This window comes from Spermophilus citellus (assembly GCF_964194105.1).
Source record: "Spermophilus citellus genome assembly, chromosome: 6".
In the NCBI taxonomy this organism is placed as follows: Eukaryota; Metazoa; Chordata; class Mammalia; order Rodentia; family Sciuridae; genus Spermophilus; species Spermophilus citellus.
In genome coordinates, this window is record NC_138187.1 from 124493466 (window position 1) to 124511113 (window position 17648).

Genomic DNA, 17648 nt, shown 5'->3' on the forward strand with positions numbered 1-17648 from the left:
CAGACATATCTGCTGCCACACCCCCACACGCACCCTTTGTTCCTGTGACAGACTTCTCTGAATTTTCACCCTGTCTTTATTATGGCGTCTGTCTGTGCCTTTGTACTCATGGCTTCTTAATCTAGAATGCTCTCCCTCCAAGTCCATACAGTAAACGGAGGCTTGAAGATTCTGTATGAATCTTCACGAATAAACCACATCCTCAGCAGAGCCCATCCAGAACTCTCTCTCTTTCTACACACACACACACACACACACACACACACACACACCCACTCACACACCATACCCCCTGCCTACCTCCCCAGCACACAGTGATCACACCACTTACCAGTACTTACTGTTCACACCTCTGCTGCCCACACAACACTAGGAGCACTTCCCTGGGGACAGAACCCATGAGGTGCTCATCTTTGGGTTCCCAGTTCTTCACACACTGCCTGGCACTCAGTAGGTGCTTCTTATTCTAAATTCTCCAACCATCAAGGTCAGGCTTAAATTCTCCCTGTTCCAAGTCTTCCTTGACACTCCACAGGAAAAATGTGTCTGCCGTGTCCTGCATCGCCTGTAAATCAGTACTTCCGTCTCTCTGAACACTTGTTTTATTTTCTGGGATGTTAAAATTTTGTTCTTCTAAACTGAAATATGCTTTAGGAAAGTCAATATTTTGTACTTCCTCCCTCCCCTTCACCAAGGTTTGGTTGCTCATTAATTATTTTAGTTGGTCCTTCAAGACATCAACCTCAATTGTTTTCAAGTCTCTTAGCTTGTGTGTGTGTGTGTGTGTGTGTGTGTGTGTGTGTATGTACATATATATAGTTACCCAAAGACGGACTCCATTGGCCCCCTGCCCCCGCCCCGCCACTCAGAGGCCTAGAGTTTCTGTAAGATGAATGTTTTGTGTTTGGAAGTTGCAGGGACGCAATGGCCTAACAGGATAAAAAGTCCTGGCATCATGCCCTGGCCACCTTCCCCATTGTCGGTCCTCCTGCTTGGCCTCTTCCCAGTCTGGGCTCTGTTCTCCCTTCCCAGGGCCAAAGGATTCAGAGACAACCCCAGATTTACACATTGAAGCCCTTCTGATTTTCTTGGTGTAACTCCTGTGGTCTGGCTCTTGCTGTTCCCGTAATGCTCCATCAACAGGACCTGCAGCTCGGTAACTTACCACGGCTCAGTGAAGGGGGAAAAGGAATATAAATCGCTTCTTTTCAAAGTGACTTTGGAAACACTTTTCTTTCCCCCAGTGTCACCATTTCAGAAGTTCTAAAATGCAGGTCTGGAGAACAAGAAGAATGTGGAAAACACTCCCCTTGGCCTTCTGCCTGACACTCTTTATCACCTGAAGAGTCTAGTTGCCTGGAGGCCTTTAGCCAGGATGGCTGTGTGCCAGTGTCCCCAGGCTGCCGGGGGAGGTGGGGGAGCTGCATTCACAATGGCCTCAGGGTTGGGACCTGCCATCAGGAAAGCAGCTGGCATCTTCACCATCACCTTCCCTTCACCTTGAAGACCCCACCTTATCTTCCCGTGGCCATCTTGTCATAAACTACCCCTCAAAGGTCTTGGCAGAGAGCCAAGAATTTTGTTGAAGGAAATGAGTCTGGTTTCAATGTCAGATTGACATTTGTACAGGTTCCCCAGCACCCCAGCCTGTATCCTTCAGATCCTAGGCTTGAGTGTTGTCAAGATGGGAAGCTAAATCCATGCAGCTATGCAGACTCAAGAAGTGGGAAGGTGTTAAGGACACAAGGACAAAGTCAAGGACTAGTTAGTTATTGGAGAGATGGACACACATGGTCCCGGGCCAGCCGGGGAAGGACAATGTGATATCATCACTGTTAACCAAGGATGACCCAAACCAAATCCCAGATCCAAGAACCCCTCCAAGTATGTCTGTGGTGTGGGGTGCGGGGAGAGCCAAGCTGCTCACAGCATCTTGGAGACTGTAATAGCAAGTGTTAGAACTCAGTCTGGGGATGTCTAGGTTTTGGGCAGGAAATAAAAGTTTGTATCTTAGTGAGAGAACACTGAATTATTCAAGGCAGGGTCTTGGTCCAAATCACAGAGCAGATTCATAACAAGGAATCAGGATACTTAAGTGGGCTACAGGCTGAGGGTATCTCCTCTTCTTCCTACTGAGTGCCAGGCCTGGTCCTAGACTTGGGCAGGACTAACCTTACAGATAGAGCTAGATGATCAGCACCATAAGGAAGAGAACCAATCCTACCTCACTCTCTACTCAGTGAGTGCCTGGCACATAGTAGATGCTCAATGACCACTTTTTTTTTTAATAAAGGTATTTTTTTAGTTGTTGATAGACCTTTATTTATTTATATGTGGTGTTGAGAATCGAACCCAGTGCCTCACACATGCCAGGCAAGTGTGCTACCACTGAGCCACAACCTCAGCCCTCAATGACTACTTATTTAGTGAATAATCATTGTGTAATTTTTGGGGGGACAAAATCAGGATGCCTGGCTCAGCCTCTCTCCACTAAGAGAGCAGAGTCAGTCTTGGTCCTGTAGATTCTATTACCAGGTGTCTGTCTAGACCTGTGGTGAGAGTATGTCCCCCTACAATTCATATCTTGGAAACTCATTCTGTCGCCATGTTGGGAGTTGGGAGGTGTGTGGGTCATGGCAGTGGGGCCCACATGAATAGATAATTCCTTTCTCATAGGAATAGGTTAGCTATTGGGGAGTTTGGCCTCTTTCTCTTCTGCATGTACCTGCTTGTCCTTCTTTCTGTCATGAGTTGAAGTAGCACAGGGCCCTTTTTAGAAGGGAAGATGTTGGTGCCTTCCTCTTGGATATCTCAACCTCCTGAACCATGACTCAAAGTAAACTTCTTTATAAACACTCAGTCCCAAGTATTCTGTCATAGCAACAGAAAACAGACTAAGACGGAACCCATACAGCTCTAACTTCTAGAATTTTTTAAAATATTTTTTTAGTTGTAGTCGGACACAATATTTTTATTTATTTATTTATTTAGTTATTAATTATTTGGTGCTGAGGATCAAACCCAGTGCCTCCTCACACTAGCTAGGTGAATGCTCTGTCACTGAGCCACAACCCCAGCCCCTCTAGATTTGTTTTGACAAACACATATAGTGCTTGGCATGTGTCAACCAATAAGGACTAATTTAATTCTCATATAACCCTCTGAGGTAGGTACTTTTATTAACTGGATAAAATAGAAAATCAAGTAACTGACTGAGGTTATACAGTAACCAGTAAGTAATAGAGTCTGGAAATGAAGCCGGGCTTTCTGACTCTACAGCCCATGCTCACACAGTCTAGTGCAAAAGCTAGAGGATCCACACCCACACTACCCCTGGGTGAGAATTATATAGCATTGATCTATGACCCTCTGGAAGCCATGCACCATTGCTAAGCATCCTGACAAGTCTAAGATGCTGGTGGTAGCTATCAGATGTAGGAAGGCTTTCCCCTGCCTCTGCTCATCTCTGAAACACAAACAAGACACTTGCTAGCAAAGCATTGCTTTGTAATATAGCTCCCAGGGGCCTCCTGGACTTGGCCACATGTAGTCACACAGGTGCCCTCTCTCTGCTCAGCAGGGTCCCAGGCTTGGTTTAATGCTTTGCTGTTGCTGCTCTGAAATTCCTAATACTTTTTGAAGGAGAGTTCTGGGATTTTAATTTTGCTCTGGATCCAGCACATTAGTCCTGCCTATGCTTCTGAGCTGTCCTTCAGATTCATTCTGATTTCCTTTCTCTGGCCCTCCCCCTCTCACCCACAGGAATCCACCTCTTAAGATCTTGGTAAATTCTTGTCATTCTTAGGTGTTAGGAGAGCATGCAGGTCAACTCCAGTTCTTAAGAGTCTCTTACTCTAATCTGTTTCTCTTGAAGCTGATTAGGTATTTCTTTTCATAAGATCTGAGGACTCTGATATTCCCTCTTTCCCCCGACTTTCTCTCCATACAGACTTCACTCCTAATCTCTTAGCTCCCTGCCAATGTAGGGGTGAGATAAAGGCTATGAGGTCTGAGGCATGTTGTCAACAAAGAGAAACCCCAGTCAAAAGAGAACATCTATTAGCCTGGATAAAAAGAGATTTAAGAGACATGTCACAAAACTCATGTGTGGATCTCATTTAGATCTTGATTCCACTAAACCAACTATCAGAAAATTTTGAATATAGACTGGGTACTAAATGATATTGAGGAATTTTGCTTTATTTTTTTAGGCGTGAAAAGGTATTGTGATTATATAAGAAAATGCCCTTATTTCTTTTAGACATCATATTGAAGTATTTAAGGGGTGTTATGATATTTTATCTGGGATTTGTTCTAACATGCTTTAGTTAAAAGAGAGAAAGAGAGGGTTGGGGAGAGAGAGACTTATAAAACAAATATGGTATTGATGCTTGTTGAAATTGGTGATGGGATTTCTTGTACTTTCTTTGTGTATGTTTGGGAGGTTTTCATAATAAATAGTGAAAAGTGAAAGAGATGAAGAGGGACAGAGAATGTCCAGACCACAAGGTTTCTAGAAGAGTAGAAGCAGATGTTAGGTCTCTGAGCGAGCTATTTTAATCAACTTGGCCGTCTCTTCCAAACATAATCTTCTTGAGTTGTTTCAGGGATGGTAGGAGTAGCTTTGTAGAACCATCCCAACCGACTCTCCAGCCTGTTCTCTGTTGGGATCAGTAGCTTGTGAGGCCATGAGTCCAATAGGAGCAACTGAGGATCCAACTCATGACCTGGTCATATTAGCCTCCTTCCCTAACTTCATTGCATCTAAATCCTGTTCCTCCTCTGGTCCTGGCTCAGGTGCTGCCTTCTAGATAAGGTTTTCTGTGACCACTTGGCCAATTCCAATCCCTTTATCCTGATTTCCCACGGCACTTACAGTCCAACATCTGGCATTTCACTGTCATTTGGTATGGAGTTGTTCCTGAATCATTTTGTGTGACCCAGTCTCACTCTCCCATAAGTCGCAGTTTCCTATGCCTTCTAATCTGGGAGTTTTCTGAACGGACCTCTACCATGCTGAGCACAAACCCTCCGTGCATTCTTATGTTCATTCATTTTTTTTCCTATGGTACCTGCTCTATGCTAAGCTCTTGCTAAATGTCGATAACTCAGCAAGGAACAAGATATACTCAGTCTCTGCCCCGAAACACTTTCAGATGAGGACAGACAACATTAAGCAAAGAACTGCACCACGAAACAATTCAAAACACTCACTCATGGAGAGTGTTGTAACGCAGCTACCGTGGATCTCTGACGAGCAGCACAGGAGACCTGGCCTGCTCTGGATAGTCAGGAAAGGCTCCCCTCAGGAAGTGACTTTAGGAAGGGACTTAAAGGAAATGTAATAATTAGCTTGGCAAGAAGTGGGGGGGGGGCAGCATTCCAAGCAGAGCAAACAGCATGGGATTGGCCCCTGGGGGAAGAAGTCTGGCATGCCAGTAGAAGTGCAGTTTCACGGGCAAGCAGACACCAAGGTGGAAAATAGGCCTACTTCTTGAACTGAGAGGAATGTTGAAGTGTTTGAGTTCATTGGAAACTGGAAGCATCTGGGTTAGATTGTTGAAGGAATAGCTTTCAATTTGTTCTTGTTCTGCTTTGAAATGTACTTGAAATGTAAACAGTATTCTATTTCTTTGTCCATTGAATCTAGGCTTGGCTATGTGACCGTCTTTGGCCAATGGGAAGATAGCAAATGTGACACATGTAGACACTCTCACTGGTGGAACACTTTTGCCACCATGTGAACAGCCTGGTCCCGCCTGCTTGAGAACGAAAAGAGGCACCACATGTGATTCTACGTGAGGCCCCAGACATGAATGAAAACATGCTAGACCATCCAGTCCCAACCAACCAAACCAGTCCAGACCAGAAAAAAAAAATCCATCTAACCATACCATCATGAACAGTTACATTGATATAGACTGATGCTTGTGTCTCCCAAAATTCACATGTTAAAATTCTTCCCTCCTAATCTGGTGGCAGTTGGGGTATTTGAGAGTTAACTGGACTAGATGAAGTTATAGGGGTGGAACCCCTCATGAATGGTATTAGTGCCCTTATAAAATGTGCACAGGCAGCTCATTCCTTCCCCAATGTGAGGACACAGATCTTAGAATGTGCTGCCTCTAAAACAGAAAACCTTCACCAGACATCAAACCTGCTAGCACCCCAATCTGAGACCACTTATCTTCCAGAACTGTGAGAAATAAATATTTTTGTTTGAGTCACACCACTTTATGGTATTTTTTGAATACAGCCCACTCCAACTTTGTCATTTAGGTTGAGAAGTTTGGGGCTGGTTTGTATGAAAGCTGATAGATCATCCTTACATTGGCACGCTATCTACTAATTCCAATGTACGAAGCACCTTCAACACTAGGGATACCTTAATAAGTTAAAATTCAAATATTGTAGTGCAGTGGAGAGATACCTATTATTAAAAGATTAGTAACACTGCAGCTCAAAATAATAAATGTGAAATAAGTTTCATCGATAACATACTATGAGAATTGGGGGGACAGAGGGATCCCCAAGGCAGAGACTGGGAATCTCCAGTTCAGGAGCTGGATCTTCAACTTGATCTTGAAGAGCACTGACTTAATCTTAGGTAACTGGAGAGAAGCAGAGGCAGGATCCCCAAGAAGAGTGCAAACATGCTCAGGAAACTGGTGGGCAACCTGGTTGGGCCAAAGCATAAGGCCTAAAAAAGAGAGCAATGGGAGGTAAAGTTGGAATGGAGACAGGTGAGGGCTGTTGAGAGCTGGAGACCTTGTATTAGAATTTAGCAAATAAAAATATAGATACTCAGTAATATTCGGGGCATATTTATACTAAAATGTTTTTGTTGTTTATCTGAGATTAGAATTTAGCTGTAAATTCTGCTTTGTTTGCTTGTTTTTATTTAATCTGGCAACTCTAGCTAGAGTCACAAACTCAAATGACTACAGGAGGCCAGGAGAATTTTTTAAATGAGCAATGAGGACGGTGTTTCCAATTGCTGCGATCACAAATCAGCACAAATTTAGCAGTTTGAAGCAACACACATTTATTATCTCACATTCTTGAGGTCAAAAATCCACAATGCAGCATCAGAATTGTGTTCTTTTTGGCTCTGCCCTCATGAATGAATTAATGCTGTTATCATGGGAGTAGTTTCATTGTCACAAGAGTGAGTTTCTAACAAAAGAGTGAGTTCTGTGTCTCTCTTGGTCTCTTTGGGGCATTTACATACATTTTTTTTTCTTACCAGGTAATACTCTTCATCATGGAATGATGCAGCAAGAAGTCCCTTGTCAGATTTGTACCCCTTGACTTTGGACTTTCCTGCTTCCAGAACTGTAAGAAACAAGTCTCTGTTCTTTATAAATTAGCCAGTCTTAGGGATTCTGTTATCTCACAGAAAATGAGTAAAGACGGCCACATCACACCAGTCTCTGCTTCACTGCCACCAACTTCATGAAATGTGGTTACATCTTTTCTGACTCCGGCCCTCCTGCCTCTGACTCTCCTGCCTCCCTCTAATTAAGACCCTTCTGATTATACTGGTCCAGTTGGATCATTTAGAACAATCTCCCCATACCCAAATCCTTAATTTAAATCACATCTGCAAAATCTCTTTTGTTATCACATAAGGCAACATATTCACCAGTGCTAGGAGTCAGGCATGGACATCTTGGGGAGGGGACATTACTTAGTCAAGATGGGGATAAAAGAAGGAAACTGGGATTGGACAGATAAACTAAGAGAACTTCAACTTTATCTGCCAACTTTTATTTCTTTACTTTAAAAAAAACCTGTCTGAGACAAATGTGTCAAAATTGTAATTTTCGGATTATGGATGGTAGGTAGGTGTAGTTATATTTTCCCTGTACTGTTCTCTATTAAGTTTTGGTTTTCAGAATTACCAAAAAAAAAAAAAAAAAAAAAGGAGAAATGGGGTTATAAGGGGAATTTTTTTGTTCTTATTTTATACCTGTGGAAGGTGTCGTGTGTCACTGTGTGAATCTATAAGGGAAGAATCAGTCTTTCTTTTTAAGAAAGAGAACAGGGCCTTGGTTTCACATATGAAGGGACCTTAGAAAACAGCTGGGACAGTAATTGTTAAACTGCTGGCTGGAAAAGCCATGGCTTGGGGCAGTTCTTCAAGGTGTACTGAAGCTCAGTCCAGGGTCTAGAAACTCTTCTGTCTTAGTCCGTTTGCTGCTGCTATAACAGAATACCACAGCCGAGGTGAGTTGTAAACAATAGGAGTTTATTTAGGTTCTGGATGCTGGGAAGTCCAAGATCAAGGGGCTGCATCTTGCTGTGTCGAGAGATGATGTGAAAGGGAAAGTGAGCATATATGAGGCAGAAAGAGAGGGCCAGAAGGGGCCAAATTTATTAACACCCCACTCCATCAACTTGTATCCACCAATTAATTTCCTGATAATGACATTAATCCATTCACAAGGGCCCCTCAATCAAAGCACCTCTGCTTTTACCTGTTTTTTTTTTTTAATGTGAGCTCCACATAGGATGACGTTATTTAAAGCAATGTTCTGTTATTTAAATACATAGAAACACACACTTTTCAAACTGCTAATCTAAGCTTCTTCACTGTGTGATAAAGGAATCCAAATTAAGACAGATGAAGTGACTTGCCTAATATTGAGATAACATAAAAGGTGTTGTTATTGCTTGGTAAATATCTTTTCTTGGGGGTCGGAGGCCAGGCTGTTGTTAACTCACAGAGGAAAGCCTTAAGATCTTCCAGTAACTGGAATTGTTTTCTCTGAACACGTTTCCTGAAGTCAAGGCAGGGGTGTGGAGATGAGGAAGGAGGAGGGTGTTTCTTGAGAAGGAGCGAGCCTTTGTTCATCCTCCTGCCTCAGATGAATAAAGAAACTGCTAGAAAAAAAGGACTGTTAGGCAGAGGAGGATGGCTAATAAATCTTTACCTTTTAAAAAATTGTTTTAAAAATACTGATTCCTCAGAGCTCGGGTGAACAGAGGTAGGTTTTCCCCTTGGTGTCCTTTTACTCTCTCTTGTTTTTGTGAAAGCCTACGTTTTCCTACTTCTGTTCCTTGAGTCTGCTTTTTGTCTGCCTGTCTTTTGTTTTACTTTTGTATTTATTTATTTGAAGTGAAAGGACAGGACTGGGAGTCATCTCTCTTCAGGCCTATGTGGCTCTATCCCAGAGGAGATTCTCTTTGCCAAGTGTGGAGTGAGCATTGTATAGACACTGGAGGATCCGTAACACAGGAGAGCAACCCCAGATCCTTGGGGCCTCAAAGCAGAGGGAGGAATGAGCCAATCCCAAAACATCCACTTGGCCATGTGCCGTGCTGGGTGACCTTTAGTGAGCTGTGGAGAGCCAGCATTCACTTCTGGAGACTGTCAGTCTGAAGGTATTGAACATTTTTTCATTGGCACCTGTCAAACGACGTGATTTCTAAGTGAAGAGGTGCACTAAGATGTTGCCTTCAACATCTGAGGACTAGTCCTTTGCTGCAGGCATTTGTAGACTATTGTGGTACCCATTGGTGGCCTGTTTAACTTCTATTTCTCCTTTCTTCCTTGCAGACAGAATTCCAATTTTGTTCATCTATTTTTTTCCTTTTGAGGCTCAAAGATGACCCCATCCCCAGTTCCAAAGGTAAGTATTGATCAATCTAATCAGCCAATTATGGTATTTCCACTCTCCTTGCCAAGGAACGGTTATGTAACACAGCTCTGGCCAATGGGGCATGAAGAAAAGTCTTTGGAGTTGGCAGAGCATCTGGGAAAGAGACACAGAAAGGGATGGACTTTCTCTTGGGTACTGTGTCTAGATGAAATTCCTGTAGCCATTGTACTATTAGCCTGAGAATGAATGTCAACACACTGAGAAGATTAGAACCCAAACTCCTAAGATGATCTCCTGGAGCTTTTGAGATACTTGTGGACTAGTATGTGATATGATGATTTCTTATTGTTCAAATGTATTAACTTGAGGGTTCTCTTTCTTGCATCAGAAATCATCGTGATATCTCTACCTTAGTTAGTTTGCTCTCACTGCTGTCCAGATAGTATCTATTTTCTTTTTATAGGTTAAGAAATGCATTTAAGTTAATACAGTTAGTAAGCAGTAGGTCCCAAATTCAATCCAGTTCTCTGTTCAAGGACATGGAACCCACCTCTTCCCCTGAGGGCAAGGGCAGAATTTTGTTCACCAGTGTTACTAAGTGCCTGTCACTTACTATTCATGGTGGCCATTGAATGAATTAGCCCAATCCCAGGTTTATTTTATTACCTTATACCTTTACTTTAGAAATATCAGTTAACTTCTACTTCCAGAAATAAGATCAGTGTTGTTAGTCAGCTTTGCATTGCTGTCTTCAAAATACCTAACAAGAGCTGCTCGTGGTGGCGCATGCCTGTAATCCCAGCGGCTCCAGAGGCTGAGGCAGGAGGATCGCAAGTTCAAAGCCAGCCTCAACAAAAGCAAGGTGCTAAGCGACTCAGTGAGACCCTGTCTCTAAATAAAATACAAAATAGGGCTGGGGATGTGGCTCAGTGGTCGAATGCCCCTGAGTTCAATCCTGGTACCTTCCCCAAGGAAGATGAAGACTTCCAGGGAATACTGCTGGTGACCCACCTCCTCCATCCATGCCCCCTCCTGCCTACAGTTACCACCTACTCAGTCCATTCAAACTAGAATGAACTGATTAGGTTACAGCTCTCATTACCTAATCATTTTATCTTTGATTATTCCTGCATTAACACAGAAGCTTTGGGAAGACACCTCAGATTCAAACCAAAACAACCAGATATCCTGAAAAAATCCTGTCTTAAAAGTACTTGAAAATAAAATTTAGGCTTTTAAAATGCATTGCAGTAGCACTGTAATCCCAGTGATTTGGGAGTCTGAGACAGAAGGATTACAAGTGTGAGGCCAGCTTCAGAAATTTAGTGAGGCCCTAAGCAACTTATCAAGATCCTGTCTCAAAATAAAAAGCCTAAAGGGCTGGGGAAGTGGCTCAGTGGCTAAGTGTCCCTGGGTTCTAGCCCCAGTACCAAAAAATAAAACGAAATAAAATGTATTGCTGAGCTAGTGTGTGTTTTTGTGTTTGCGTGCATACACACACAACTAAAAAGCAAGCAAGTTCAGGCTGGGGATGTGGCTCAAGCGGTAGCGCGCTCGCCTGGAATTCGGGCGGCCTGGGTTTGATCCTCAGCACCACATACAAACAAAGATGTTGTGTCCCTCGAAAACTAATAAATAAATAAATAATTATCAAAATTCTCTCTCTCTTCTCTCTCTCTCTCTCTTTAAAAAAATAAAAAGCAAGCAAACAAAAAAATCCTAAGTAATAGCACTGATTCAGAGAGATAAGTGAATGCTAAAGCCAGGGGTACCCTGAGGGGGAATCTGTCCATTGCTGGTGACCACAGGGCACACTGAAGTGATAGATAAGATTGGACAGATGTGTACCCAAAAGGCAACCCTCAATTCAGGTTTGGGGTCCAAATTCATTCTACTTGCATATTTTTGAAAAATCTCCAGTTAAGAACTTTACTAAAATTGCTCTCAGGTATATAACATTTTGGATGCCTATAAGGAGCAAATGTAAATCTCTCTGGATGTACACACCATCCTCAGTCCTCAAAAACTCCAATAGGTAAAGAGCCAACGAATATTATAGGGAAGAAAAACCTTTTCCTGAACCCTCTTTTGATTGGTAGCTGAGGCCTACAAATTAAACCAACAAAAGCCAGATTAACCGAAGAAAACAACCCGTTAGAGCTCAGTGAGGAGTAACTCAAAAGGAGCAATTAAAATTTGGGGCTTATCTAACATGTTAGCAGGTGCATAGGAGGGGAAGAAGGTATCCACAGAAAACAACTGACTATTTGGAAAGATAAATAGATTTTTAGGAGAACAAAAGGAGATAAGAAAGCCTTTGATGATGTTAATCTATGTAGTTATGTGAGGTTCTCCTGTCTTGTCAACCTAAATTACACAGTAGAGAGACTGACTCCAGAGCCAAGAGTGTATTTGGGAAGAGCAGAGCATTGCAATGGGATCCACATGCTATGGTGGATCATGGGCACACACAAAGAGATTGGGGCAAAGGAGATGCTTTTAAAGACAAGATTGGGGGGGGAGGGAGGGGAAGGAAGGAAGAAATCCATGTAAGCTGTTTTGAAAGCCAAACCATTGGAGTTGAATGAGCCCATTGGTGGGGATAGCTTTGTTAGGCAAGTGTCCTTATACAAGTGCCTATTTGTAATACTTGGGTTTTGAGGAAATCAGTTGCATGGTTCTTATCATATGCATACATGCATGAAAGCGTACTGGCTTCATTTAGCTAGAATTTGACATTGGTGACTCCATTTTGATACTGCTAATTTCCACAGTCCCCTCCAGGGGCATGAAACTACTACTAGAGTTTGGGGTAGGTTTGATTCTCCTTTCTGGGAGTAGATGTGCCTTGAGGAGGAACTTATAGCAACCTTATTTCTCAGAAGTGGCTGTTTTTAGTATGATAAAGGAATTTCAAGAAGGCTTGACTCTGTTTAATCTCACATTTATTCTTCAGCTTATAAGTTTTATATCAATTCTAGGGTTCTGTGTGGTTCCCCACACTATAAAGTCACAGTGGTTGTAAACAAACCATAAAATTCATTAAAACAAAGCACCACAAGTGAAAGTCAGCAGAAACAATAAACAGAAGCATCACTTTGCAAATATTTCAGATATCAGAATTATCAGGCCAGAATATAAATGAAATACATTTAGGAAAGAAGTCTTAGGATCAGGAAAAAAAAGGTGAGAAAATTAAGGTCTTGAACTTGTATTCTTTCTTGAGAGATACAGTTAACATATATTTGTTATCAAAATAATACAATGGTATATAGGAGTCATAAAGATTCTAGCAATGCAAAATGTAAGGAAATTTGAATTTGTAAATTTGAAAGTTATTGGATGTCTCTAGTAAAAAAAAGAAAAAAATATGAAGTCTTTAGAGCACACCTTTTAGGATTATGTGATTCTAAACTTTCATTGCCTTTTATCTCTTTTACAGCTCTGTAAATAGTAGAGAACTGATAGCAATGCAAAAAGATTCTTGTCTATAAATGTGCAAATGAGTTTTGTTCAGTGAAGGGACAATAAACCTTTTTCTCACCTTAGAAAAAAGTTTTGTATTCATTTCAGTATTTCTGATCTGTAAATGTGTCTTTTGTATTCCCTTGAAATCATTTTAACATTGTTAAGTCAGACCCTTTCTATGAAGATGCCTCCATACTTGGGTCCTTCCATAAAGATGAACTTCAACCTCACTTAATATGTAATGAAAGTCTAATTTAGGGATATATGTATGTGTGTGTGTGTGTGTGTGTGTATATATATATATATATATATATATATATATATATATATATATATATATATATATAAATGTTAGGGATTGAACCCAGGGTCTCCAGCATGCTAGGCATCAGCTCTACCACTGAACTACACCCCCAGCCCCTAGAGTATACTTTTGTAACAAGCAGCAGAATCTCAACCAATCACAACAGCCAAGCTTCAGTCAATCACAGGAAGCAGACAGATCACACCACATTCAAATAAGGCATATGTTGAGTTGTTACCCATCCAGCTGTCACTGTACCTCACTTCCTATTTCTGACCACAAAATGTTACTTGACCGTGTTGCAGGTCAGAGTTCTCTGAACATGTTCTGGTTCTGAGGACCACCCCTTTCATCATTCTTTGCTCAGTTAAAGTCTGTAAAATGTCGTTTGTTTCAAGTTTTTCTGTTAACAACATGTACCTAATCCTTTCATTAATAACATGCTTTAAAAATCCTTAGCATATGCTCATTTTGTATCTGTAAGAGTCACAGTTTTACCTTTTTTTTAAGTTTGTCCTTTAATAAGTAGTATAAAGAATAATAAAAATAGACTGAAGAGTAGAAAGACTCCTTTATCCTCAAACCTTGGGTAACCCCTAAGGATCTGGTATTCCTGGCAGCCAAGTGATCAATGAGAGGTCACTCAGAACTCCTGCTATGTTCAGAGTGTGCTGCCCTCCTCCTGAGCAGACTCTGTGGGTTATCCAAGCTGCCTCTCTCAAGGTTGGAAGTATGTCCAGCTCTCTTTGGTGCAAGAATGCCTGGGTTCAAGTCATGATTCGCCACTCAAATCTGAGAGACTTGGGCAATTCAAACCTTCTCTGTTTCAATGTTCTCATCTATTCAAATGAGGGGAATAATGCAACCTACTTCAAGGGGTTCATGGAAAGATTAAATGAGTAACATATATAAATCCCTTGGGACTAGTACCTGGCCTATTGGTAAAGGAAAGTTTTAGCTAAAGCTATTATTTTTCCTCCTAGTTCTAATACCTACTATTAGAATCGACACTGATACATGAAATCACACAGTCTCTGTCATCTAGATGTAACTCCAGCAGAGATGATATTTGATTATTTCTAAATATTCCTAGAGTTGGTGGCCAGCCCCACTGGGTATAAATGGGGGTAGCCCAGTGAAGGAGGCCATTCACAAACTGATCTGTGGTGTCTTGAAGCCAAATGAGGATGACCTTTGCCTTATTTATAGGTTCAAATTCTTCTAAGGATGAAAGACAACCTGCTGTTTTAGCAAAAGAAAAATACCCTGAGGACACCCCAGGCTGGAGCTGCCTGTGAACAGCATCCCTCTTTGAGGTGCCTTCACAAAGCACCTTTCACATCTCCAGTGTGTACTTCTTGAAATACCCTTCACAGAGCCCAGCACATAGTAGGTGCCTAATACATTTGAAATACAACTTTGAACCCACCAGGAAAGTCACTTTATGAAAAAGATAGCTATCATTCTTATGCTTCTTTAAAGAGCATTTTCATAAACCTTATTTCTTTAACTGTCACAATTTATTTGGTTATGAGGCAGGAAGGAAAAAAAATCTTATTACATTTTTCCAGGAAACAAAAATAAATAAGCTGAGGTCCAGGGCACTTGAGTAAATGGCCCGAGGTTGGTACAGTTAATAAGTGGAAGGTTTGTGTCTCGAATTCAGATTTCAGATTCCAAATCCCAGAAGTTTCCCTTGCCTGAGAAAGGAGCTGGGAAACTGTTAGTTCCTCTCTTCCCGCCACCCCAGGCAGGCCAATCATGGACAGAGCCATCTTCTAGAGAATGGTAGCAGAGCTATCCTTCTGTAAGTAAGTCTCATTGCCAGAGCTATGACACTCTACAGAGTTGATAACCATGGCAGATGAGCCTCTTGGTGCTTGGTACTGTGCCAGAAGCTAGGGATGTGAAGAGGAATAAGACAGGTACAGGGGTGTTGGTGCACTCCTGGAAAACGGTAAGGAAGAAACTATGGCCAGAATTCAGGCAAAATGTCAACGAGAACTCAAAAATAAGGGAAGTTATAGTGTGAATAACATAAGACACAATTGCAAAGAAAGCTATATTTGACTTCCAAGCCTATCTGCCTCCTCCCATTCCCCATGTCCTTGTTAGAATGTCTTATGGCTAGAAAGATCTTAGAAGGGGCTGGGGACGTGGTTCAAGCAGTAGCGCGCTCTCCTGGCATGCGTGCGGCCCGGGTTCGATCCTCAGCACCACGTACAAACAAAGATGTGTCCGCCAATAACTAAAAAATAAATATTAAAAATTCTCTCTCTCTCTCTCTCTCACTCTCTCTTTAAAAAATTAAAAAAAAAAGAAAGATCTTAGAACACCTGGTTGTATCTTGAAAGAGGTGATGCCAAGTGTAGAGAGGAGATCTTCCCTTAAAGGGCTTCCTTCTTACCTGGATAGATGCAGGACTGCTTCGGGGTATTTGAGGATGGGGTATGGGAAATTGGGAGGGGAGAATCATGGTTTCTTATCTCTGTAGATGACCCTCAGAGCCTCTTCTGACATGGCCTTTGTATCATACTGTGTGTGAATCTGTGCATTTAATGCTGAGAATTGGATCATTCCATCATAAGACTGTAAATCAGAGAATGAGTGGAGGGAGATGTCAGAGACTCTCTTGGCAGGATGAGAGGGAACACCACCACTGCCACTCCCACCAATCACAGAGCTCATCTCCCTTTTCCAAAGGGTCCAGCCTAGGTGGTATCTTTTTATTCCATTGGCAGGCAGGGAATACATCTTAAGGCTCCTAACTACTTGAAATGAAAAGGAATTCATTTTTCAGTAAAGAAGACACCTAGGGACCCATCCCCACTGCCTAACTCTTCCTACTCAGTTTCTCCACTACTGACATCTCTGGGCCAGTCCAATACTTAGGGATCTGCCCACCAAAGTCCTGGCAGCTGTTCCTCCTGCAGAAAATTCAGTTCTATACAATGTCAGCTGCATGGCTAGACAGCTCACTGCTGCCAGAACTCCACCTCCCCTCTTCTCAGAGGGCCAAAGGGTTGAATGAAGTGAGCACCCCATATTGACCACATCGACCGACCACTAGGCACTGCTGAGCCTAACTTCATCCTTATCTCAAACTTAAAGAAAGCTATAATGATCTCTGCTATACAGATGGGGAAACTGAGGATCAGAGAGAGATGACGGCCTCTCCCAGTTAACATAGCCAGCAAGCAATGGGGCCAAAGTTCAATGCTAAAGCCCATGCCTTTCCCACCACGTTGTTTGGCCTCCGAGTGTTTTTGGCACCACACGGATAAGGATTTAGTATTCTGGTACACCAGTGCCAGTGGAGGCAGGGGACAATTAGGACTTGTTTGCAACCCCTCCCCCTCTTGGGAAAATAAGTCGGCTTGTCCCCCAGGGTTTCCCATTCCGTGTAAGGCTGGGCCCTTGTATTTTAACAAACTCTCCTAGTGATTTCTGAGGTGAGATCCTGGTGAAGGGCCTAGGAGCCATTCAGTCACGCTGTGTGCTTCATTGGATTACTGAGTGCCAACCCTCCAAGCACTTTGTACTCTCGCTTTATTTAATCCTCCTGAAAACCCTTTTGGGTTAAATGACTTTTATATTCAGTTTTAAAATGAGGAGTTTGAGAAAAATTTCAGTAAACTTTCCAAGATGCCACAGCTGGAAGCCCACAGACCCAGGGCCTTAACACTGGCCATACGGTACCAGGACTGCAGGCTTAGCTGCTGCTACTCCATCTTGCCTCTGCATTAGCCCTGCTTCATTTTAACAGTCTTCTGGAGAAAGTGACTTTTCTCTGGTAAAATAAATTATCTTGTAGGAATAACTCACTAAGACTGAGGTTGATAGGATATTTTGAGACAAACAAAAAAATTGACATTTCCCTCCTCTCCCATCCCAAATCAGAAGACACAGGTAAGCCAACACCTATGTGGATAGCCACTCACCTCCTCCCCGCACTCCTGGCATTCATCTGTTACTTCTTTACTATCTGAGTCTCCTATTACTCTCAGACCCCATAGACTTTTGCTGCCAAGAGTCGCCCAGAAATAGTGGGTGTGTGAAAAATGAATCACAGAGAGAAAGATTAAGAAACAACCCCTTTACTGGGAAGCACTGATACGGTTTTAGATTTCAAAATTTCCCTGAAAATAGACCATTCAGTCATGCAGATAATAATACATTATCTGAAAACACCAAATACTTGTGCACACTTTAAGCAAAAAAGTTCATGCATACTCTGAAGTATTTGGAGATGTTGTGAGAATGTGCTAATA

At 42.1% G+C, this 17648-nt stretch overlaps 1 long non-coding RNA gene across 3 annotated transcripts in view; it reads left to right on the plus strand.

Moving 5' to 3' along the window:
- The window catches only part of LOC308652051, a 30670-nt gene that overhangs the window by 9468 nt on the left and 3554 nt on the right, over nt 1-17648 (plus strand). Inside the window, exons 2-5 of one of the 3 annotated variants that reach the window (XR_014022725.1) lie at nt 7250-7337; nt 9123-9387; nt 9563-9635; nt 14587-15603. This is a non-coding gene — a long non-coding RNA (uncharacterized lncRNA). Of the gene's footprint in view, nt 1-7249; nt 7338-9122; nt 9388-9562; nt 11382-14586; nt 15604-17648 lie in introns of those variants that run through there. The other 2 variants (XR_014022724.1, XR_014022726.1) reach the window with 2 other exon arrangements.